Raw genomic sequence first — 10048 nt, 5'->3', positions numbered from 1 at the left:
TCAACATTCCTAGGGGTATGTTTAGCTCGACACATCTTATGCCATTTTTCACCAACACATCACTTCGGATTTGAAGCAGCAGCCTGACTGATATTGACATTTCGTAGATGTAGTATGATTATTCCTTTATATTTCAATTTACTGATGAGGTAGATAATTTACTTAGTATATTTAAAGTACACTTAACTTCCAATTAGAAAGATTATAATAAAATAAAGTAAATAATTAATATAATCATAAGTACCTCATTATTAATTATAATAATTACCTCAATTGTAATAATATTATCCACATTACTATCAAAAAAAATAATTACAGACCGAGAAAAAAGATCACCGTTTGAGTGTGGATTTGACCCAAAATCCTCAGCACGAATTCCATTCTCTATAAAATTCTTTCTAATTGCAGTAATTTTTCTAATTTTTGATGTAGAAATTGTATTACTATTACCAATAACAGTTATTATTACTAATTCAAAACTAATATATGTTAGACTCCTATTCCTATTAATCTTGCTTTTAGGTTTATATCATGAATGAACCCAAGGATCACTAGAATGAGCATGCTAAGCTAGAGTAATAGTTAATAATAATATTTGAGTTGCATTCAAAAGGTATTGAATAATTCAATTTACTTTATTGAACAAGAAGCAAAAGCAATCAGCTTCGACCTGAATAAATTGGTATATATTACCCTTGTTTGCTTGACTGAAGCCAAAGGAAGGCGGCATATTAATGTTAATAATAAGATTAGGGTTATCTCCTCAGTTAAGGGGTATATAATTAAGTGGGGGCTGCTAACTTCCATCTTTAGTGGTGAAACTCCATTAATACTCTCATACTATTTCTTTAGTATAAAATTACATTATCTTTTCATGATAAAGCTGAACTTTAAATAAGTTCAAGAAGTGCCTATAGAATTATTTTATTCTTCCTAATAACTTCAATATTATGCTTTATTATAAGCTATATAAACACATATAAATTATTAATAGAATTACTATTAAAAATGAAAATATAAAATAAATATTAAAATAATTAGAATGTATTAATTGGATATTTAAAGAACCACTCCTTATATATTTATAGACTCCCTGTCCCCCCATAAGTTCTCTTCATCCGTAGTCAACAGCCTTAATATATAGACCCCCAGTAATAAATGAACTACCAATTAATCCACCAGAGGATAAATAAGGTAAAAATCATATTCCCCCCAATAAATAATATATTATTTTATTATTAAAAAATGGATAAATTTCGAATAAGAAAGATGTAATATTATATCCAATTCACCCCCCCAATAAAATACATATAATTGCCCCTATTTTCAAACTAAGTGGAATAGTAATAACAAAAACAGAAGGAAAAATTAATCATATTAACCCAGAACCACCTACAATAGATAAGAATAATAGGCCTAATATACCTTTAAATATACCTCACCCCCCATCATCTGAAAAGAATTGAAATGATATACCTCTATAAGATTTACCAACTAAATAATAATTTAATCGAAAACTATAGGCTATGGTTATGCCCGTAGAAATTCATAATAAAACAAATATTACTAAATTAAAAGAAGACATACTTAATATTTCCAGAATTAAGTCCTTAGAATAAAATCCAGCCAAAAATGGTATTCCACATAGGGCAAGACTAGAAATTATTATACAAGAAATAGTTATTGGTATTTTATTAATTAAACCCCCCATACAACGAATATCCTGAACATCCCCTATTACATGAATAACTACACCAGCACATAAAAACAATAAAGACTTAAATATAGCATGCGTCAATAAATGGAAAAATGATAACTCCCTTAACCCCACAGATAATGTTAACATTATTAACCCAAGTTGTCTTAACGTAGATAAAGCAATAATTTTCCTCAAATCATACTCAAAATTAGCACCAACCCCAGCTATAAATATTGTTAGCCCTGACAATAATAAAAGTATCCTACGAAAAACAGTGTATATTACTATGTCTCCAAAACGAATTAATAAATAAACCCCGGCAGTAACCAAAGTAGAAGAATGAACCAATGCAGAAACTGGGGTTGGTGCAGCTATGGCTGCCGGCAATCATGCAGAAAATGGAATTTGTGCACTCTTTGTTATCCCAGCAATAATAATAAATCTAGTAATTAATATTATATCAAAGTCAGAAACAAATCATAAATAATAAATATAATTTCAGCTACCATAATTTAATATTCAAGCAATAGATAATAAAATAAATACATCACCAATTCGGTTAGACAAAGCAGTTAATATTCCAGCAGAATAGGAACGAACATTCTGATAATAAATTACTAGACAGTAAGAAACTAGTCCTAACCCATCTCATCCTAAAATAATTCTAATAATATTAGGAGAAATAATTAAAAACATTATAGACCCAACAAACATTAAAACTAAAATAATAAATCGATTTATATTATAATCCCCTTCTATATAAGAGCCTCTATAATTAATAACCATAGAAGAGATATATATAACTAATCCTATAAAAATTAAAGATATCCAATCAAATAATATTGTTATGATAATACTAGAACTATTTAAATTAACGATATTTCACTCAATAAAAATTGTAATATCCCTAATTAAAAATATTATCCCTAATAATAATAAAATTATTCTACTAATTAATAAAATAATTGATACTATACTTGTAATAAAAAAATTAAAAACCATTGATCTAAGAACTTTTTAGTTACCGCTAAGTCCACAACTTACTATTCTACTTAAACTACTTAAATAATTTAAATTCAATGAAATATTGGAGAACAAAAAACAATTAAAAAATTTAATGGAAATAAATGACAAAATAATAATAAATATTCACGAATGTTACTTCTTCAGCAAGAAAATACACCAGAGTAGTATATTCCATGTTGAGTGTAAGAATATAAATATAAAGTATAACCAGCACTTAAAAAAGAGAGTAATGCAACACCCACAAAACTAAAGTAGGATCACCCAATAATTCTATTTAATAAACTAATTTCACCCAACAGATTAATAGAAGGGGGGCAGCTATATTAGTAATTCTCAATATAAATCATCATAAAGATAATCTAGGAATATAATTAATTATCCCCCTATTAATTAATATGCTACGACTACCTAATCGTTCATAAGTAAGATTTACTAGACAAAATATTCCAGAAGAACAAAGACCATGTGCTACTATTAAAGTAAGACTACCATTTATTCCTCATGCTCCTATAGTTATAATCCCTATCAAAACAAGACCTATATGTGCCACAGATGAATATGCAACCAAGGCTTTTAAATCAATTTGACGTATACAAACAAGACTAATTATTCAAATTCCAACAATTCTAATACCAAATCAAAAAATATTATATTTAACAGCTAATCTCTCAATACAAGAAATAATTCGCAAAATCCCATACCCCCCAAGCTTTAACAAAATCCCAGCCAAAATTATAGACCCACTAACTGGGGCCTCAACATGAGCCCTAGGTAATCACAAATGAACCAAAAATATAGGCATTTTTAATAAAAAGGCAAACACCATTCTAACATATCAAATAAAATAACTTATATCAATATTAAGATATCTAAATATATATATATATAAACCCCCCACCTTATATACATAAAAATACCAACCAAAAGAGGTAAAGAAGCAAGTAATGTATAAAAAAGTAAATATACCCCCGCTTGTACTCGCTCTGGCTGATATCCTCATCCTAAAATTAAAAATAAAGTAGGTACTAATGATCCCTCAAAAAACAAATAAAATAAAAAAAAAATATTCTTATAAAAGTTAATATTAACAATAATAATAAAATAATTAATAAAAATATAAATCTACAAGGGTAAAAATAAATAGATATAATACTATTTCTAGCCACTATTATTAAAAAAATAATTCAAATGCTAAGCAAAATTAGAGAGTAAGACATCACATCTAAGCCAATAAAATAACCAGCCCCCCATACTCCGATACCAAATCATACTATTAATAAAAACAAGAAACAACCAAAAATAATAGAAATTTGAACCACCATTCATAAAGAACTATTAAATCTCAAAAGGATTAAAAATATAAAATAAAAAATATATTTTAACATTTCAATAATACAAAAGAATTAAAATAATCATTACCATGAGTACGTGTAATTGATACTATAACAGATAGACCAAGAGCCCCCTCACATACACAAAACGAAATAAATAATAAACAAAAATAAGTTTCTTCCTGATTATTAATAAAATAATAAGTTATATATAAATATAAGGATAACACAATAAATTCAAGTCTTAATAGAGTTACTAATAAATGCCTACGTTGAGAAATAAAGCATAAAAATCTAGTAAATAAAATAAATAATATAAATAATACTCTTAACATAAGTTTTTATAGTTTAATAAAAACAATGGTCTTGTAAATCATTAATGAATTAATAATTCTAAAAACATCAAGGAAGATATAATTATATCATCATTAGCTCCCAAAGCCAATATTTTTATTAAACTACCCCTTGATATTAAAATACAATTAATACTAATTACTGTTATATTAATATTAGCACTAATAATATTATATATAAAACATCCACTATCTATAGGGATTATACTAATTATACAAACTATTACTGCATGCCTAACAATATCCACATTTCTAAAATCCACATGACTTTCCTATGTATTATTTCTAGTATTTTTAGGAGGAATATTAGTTCTATTTATTTATACAACAAGACTTACACCAAATGAAATATTCAAAATAAGAACAAAAATAATAATTATGGGTGTAACTTTAATATTATTATGTTTATTTATATTAATAATAATAGACCCATTATTAACTCCCTCAATACTACAAAATATAGACACTTATACAACCTGAAGAAGTACACCACCTCTACCAGGAATAAAATTATATAACGAATCCATTATAATAATAACTACTATAACAGTAGTATATCTATTTATTACATTAATTGCAATTGTAAAAATTACTAGACTTTCACATGGGCCTCTAAAAATAATTAAATAATTACAAATGACAAAGCCAGTACGGATTTATCACCCCCTACTTAAATTAGCAAATAATGCATTAGTAGACTTGCCAGCCCCACTAAATATTTCCTATTGATGAAATTTTGGCTCACTCATAGGAATATGTCTTTCAATCCAAATCTTAACAGGTCTTTTTTTAGCAATACATTATATTTCAAGAACAGATTTAGCCTTTTCTAGAGTAATCCACATCTGCCGAGATGTGAATTATGGGTGAATACTACGAACTATTCATGCTAATGGTGCCTCCATATTTTTCATTTGTATATATATACATGTTGGGCGAGGAATATATTATGGATCCTACTTATATTTTCACACATGATCTATTGGGGTTATAATTATATTAGCAACAATAGCAACAGCATTTGTTGGATATGTATTACCATGGGGACAGATATCATTTTGAGGTGCCACAGTAATTACTAATTTACTCTCGGCAATTCCATATTTAGGAACTATGCTAGTTCAATGAATTTGAGGAGGTTTTGCAGTAGATAGTGCTACACTAACTCGATTCTTCGCCTTTCACTTTTTATTACCATTTATTTTAATAGCAATATCCATAATTCATCTACTTTTCTTGCATCAAACTGGGTCTAATAATCCACTATCCATTAATAGCAACATGGATAAAATTCCATTCCACCCATACTTCTCAATAAAAGATATACTAGGGTTTATACTTATAATTAACATTCTGTACCTGAGAATCAAAGTAATATTATTTTTATGAATTCGCAAATTTAACAGTTAATTAACATAATAGTCCTAGGTGGTACGGAAACTTCTGCCCTTCAACTTCGCAAGGTTAAACACAAAGTTACGTCCCTGAAACAACAGAGCACAAACAACATAAATACTATTTCACAAACACAGTGCAATTTCGTTCATGTTTCTACCTACATACAATACTGGTTTGGATTCGTCCACATGATCAAATAGCTTCTTCAATATATATTGCCGTATTTCGAAATGCAATATTTCGTTTCATTTTAAGTACTAATTTGTATTCCATTTCATTTACGAAAGTAAAGATTGATTTAGACAAATGTGACAGAGTGATAAATCATTTTTAAACATTTTAAAAACTTCAGCGGTGGCTCAGTAGGTAACGCGTCTGACTACCATGCTAAAATGGTTCGATCCCCGGGCCGGTTCAAATCGGGAAACTTTTTCTAACTTTGGAAGCGGCCCCGGCGCCCACCCAGCGTCGAATGACATGGGTACCTGGGGGAAACCCTGGAGGGTAAAGGCGGTCAGGGGCGTGACGCTGATCACATCACCGCCACTCACGACCGGATCAAGAAAGTGTGGGGAGTTACCCCCACACCCCCTATACGCCTTCATGGCGTGGTGCTAAGCACAGGGGAGCACTTTACCTTTTTTACCAGTTGAAATTATTAGTGCATAGCAGGTATCTAAAAGGGAAGAAAAAGAAGAGATTTAACTCCGCATATAATGAACCCTTATAGATCCAGAAATGGTTCACTATATCCGAAGTTCGATAAAAACCTAAATGGCTTCTCTTAGCCTGAATCACAGACCTCTAGATACCGGACTGGAAACGTGGTCCTTTTAACATGATCAACTTGAAGCAAAATTTCAAAGACGGGGCATACTATCATGACGGTGACGATACCTTCATCTTTATACTTGTATCAACTATCTATTTCGAAGATTGCTGAGTCATTACACCACACAATATTACATTTTTTAAGTTTACTACGAAGGATATAACTACATATTCCACTCTACAAGTGGGAGTAAATAATTTCTTCATAAATATGAAAACAATAATAAGCTATAATGGGCATCTCCGCCATATTTCTATCCACCTGGCTATGAGCGAGAAACGATGAGCGGCTTCACACAAGAGCGCATCGTTTCCAGTCTGTATCTAGCCTGTAGTACGTCTGACGAAAGTAAGCCCAGTGTCGCCGAGGCTTTGAGCGGGAAATTTGAATTCGTATACATAATGGAGAAAAATTGTAATAACTCTGGCACTATGGGACCAATCTACTTCGGATAACTTTAGTTTTGCAGGTAATACATCGGTGCATGCAACCATGTAAAATTTGGATGCCCCAACCGCGGGGTGGGTGGGGGAAGTTACGATCGGGGGCTGCATCCCCAGAATTTCAATGAAAAAACATAAAAATGAGAAGTTTGCCCCTCTTCTCCAACTACTTTGGGGAGAAAACCGGAACTTTTGCTCTTTTTTTTTCAAAGAATTGACCTTCCACAACAGAATGAAACTTGATTCATGTTCGTGGGTGCAATACAATTTGAATAATAAGGCAAAACGTAAAACTCTGTTTTTTTTCCTCAAAACAGCGAATTTGCATATTATTCATAAAATTGTTATAACATTGACACTTTGAGACCAATCTACTTCGAATAACTTTTGTTTTGCAGGTAGAACATCGGTGCATGAAACCATGTAAAATTTGGATGCCCCAACCGCGGAAGGATTACGGGCGGGGGCTGCATCCCACGAATTTCAATGACAAAAGCATGAAAATGTGGAGTTTGCCCCCTCTTCTCCAGGTACTTTGGGAAGAAACCCGGACCTTTTGATTTTTTTTAAAGAATGGACTTTCCGCAACAGAATAAAACTTGATTCATGTTCGTAGGTGCAATACAATTTGAATAATAAGACAAAAGGTAAAACTCTAGCGAATTTTAGCCAATTTGCATTAGGAAACGATTGTGCGTTAGGGAAATCGATGAGCTGTTATATGATACGAACTGTTTTTCCTAAGAGAGGAGTGAAGGGAGCCTTTGCAATCGTTTGTTTTGTCTCTACTTCTGTCTACTTTGCTCTTAGACTCACGCTTCTGGCGCCTCTGGCTATCGTCAAGCTTCATTGCATTTCTAACATAGACGCTACAGAAAGCTGACACAGCCAAACCTCTTCCAATACACCCTCTCCTTGACCCCCCCACACCTCCTGCCACTACTTTCGGCTGGATCACCAGGTCTAAACACAAAGAAGAATGTGTGCCTTATCAGTGCTAAATCACAGCGTTGGAAGCTTGAAGGAAAACAGCATCATAAATACCAAGCATTCATTGTGTCTGTCAAGAGCCAACACGTGTTTGGGCAAACACGTGACATATTCCGAGAAAGGAGAGGGGATTTGGAATTTTCGTAAACACATGTTCCCGAACCGAACTGTCAGTGTTTCAACCTCAATATACAAATATAAGTGTGGCAAACCCTCGATAATTGTATCTAAAGCTGTTTGTTGCACATATGCAACCGCGGCTGACAGGGACATACTTTTGTTTGTTGCTCATATGCAACGGCGTGGGACTAAAGGAGGTATGTGGTCTGAATTGAGGTCCGTTGTGACAAACGAAGTGAGCGACCCAAAGCATAAGCAGTTTCACACAAAAAACATTTATTGAACAATCAGTAATATTGTCATGCATGAATACGTCTCTAGACAATTTTAATTGACTGTGCCCTGAGAAAAGTATATTATACCTTTCTGCTTAATGTATGCAATTTTAACGAACATTTTCTAGAAAGGCTGTGCTTCTCCTACATGTGACTAGACATTGTCCACATATTTTCTTCAAAACTTAGAATAGTCCTCGCACCCTCTAACGACAAAGTTTACTGTCTGGATACTTTTAGTCACTCCGCGTTCTATAAAAACAAGAAATGAAGGAAATATGTTTCGTCAAGTTCCAAGTTAATATATGAAGGTTTGCTCTGAACCTTCACTAAATCATTGCCTGGCATATAAAGCTAGAAGAAAACTTCTAAATTTATCGAGAAATTCGTTTTTAAAATAGATAATAGAAAATTTTTTCTTAAGTATACTTTTTCCTCCAAGGCCTCTACATAGTTATTCATTTTCCACTTTCTCTCACAAGTAGTAGCTACACCTATCACAATACAACGTGCATGTTTCGACACCTCGCTTTTCAGTCTACCCTGGACGTTGACTTTTCCCAGTGTTCTGAGCATTCTAAACACATGAATTCCTGTACTAATTGTGAATTAAAGTATTATGTTATCGTCATCATTTATTGCCTGAACTTGTATTTTCCATCATTCAGATTTCCTCTTTTATCGATGATGTTTTACTCATGCACATACCTAAAATGAAATTACAAAATAATCTTACTAAAAAAGCTGTAATTTCTGTCATGATATAATTGTACTTAAATTACTCATCTCGCATTCACCCACGGCCATCTCTACTAAGGCCGGAATGCTAAAATGTGGCAACTCTGTCTCGCCGGCTTGAAAATCAAGGCAGAAATCATGGTGGGAATAGCGAAATTTTCTTTGATTCCTAAGAAAACGAAGGAATCTTAAGTAAAATGATCTAGTTTCTGTACATTTTGCAATACGAAGTAAGTAAAAAACATGCACTAATAGTGGAAATATAGATTTGCTGGAAATAAGGAGTAAAATTTATGCCAACTTTACATACCATATCAAGCATGGAATGTTTAAGATAATTGTGTAGTGTACCATTATTTTATGTGCTATAATTTCGGAAAAACATTGAGCACCTTATGTAGTAAGTATTCTATTACTGCAATACAAAATAACATTCTTGTATTGCAATATTACTGATTATATATTATTTGAAACAAAATATCATAAAAATATAGCAATTTCTACTATTTCATATGGAATTTAACTTTGTTTTAAATAATCTAGGGTGAGCACTGCGTTCGCACATATACCAGTGAAGAATTAACTTATAAAATAACTTCCTGCGGAAGTGCATATCAGAGTAGATAGGTATTTGTCATACAGAAGCAATTAGCACAAGTCATATTGTGGGGATAAAGAAATCATGTACATGTAGAACAATACTTGACAAGAAGGTTACCATTCTGGCATTTCCATGTTTGTTTATATATTATCTGGTAGATTATTGAAACCTATTTAATGCAAATTCAATGTCAAACTGAAATGTGTTAGGACAAATACATAAAATAAACCAAAGACGAAGAT

The 10048-nt window shown here is 31.7% G+C and overlaps 1 pseudogene; it reads right to left on the bottom strand.

Moving 5' to 3' along the window:
- Positions 1 to 1201: 1201 nt before the first annotated feature.
- On the bottom strand, positions 1202 to 3725 carry LOC145980146 (NADH-ubiquinone oxidoreductase chain 5 pseudogene; annotated as a pseudogene).
- Between the last annotated feature and the right edge of the window lie 6323 nt (positions 3726 to 10048).

The sequence above is a fragment of the Lepisma saccharinum genome, chromosome 27 (genome assembly GCF_977018435.1).
Source record: "Lepisma saccharinum chromosome 27, izLepSacc3.1, whole genome shotgun sequence".
Lineage (NCBI taxonomy): Eukaryota > Metazoa > Arthropoda > Insecta > Zygentoma > Lepismatidae > Lepisma > Lepisma saccharinum.
Note: the sequence above shows the minus strand (reverse complement) of the source record. Positions and strands in the feature narration are given on the sequence as shown.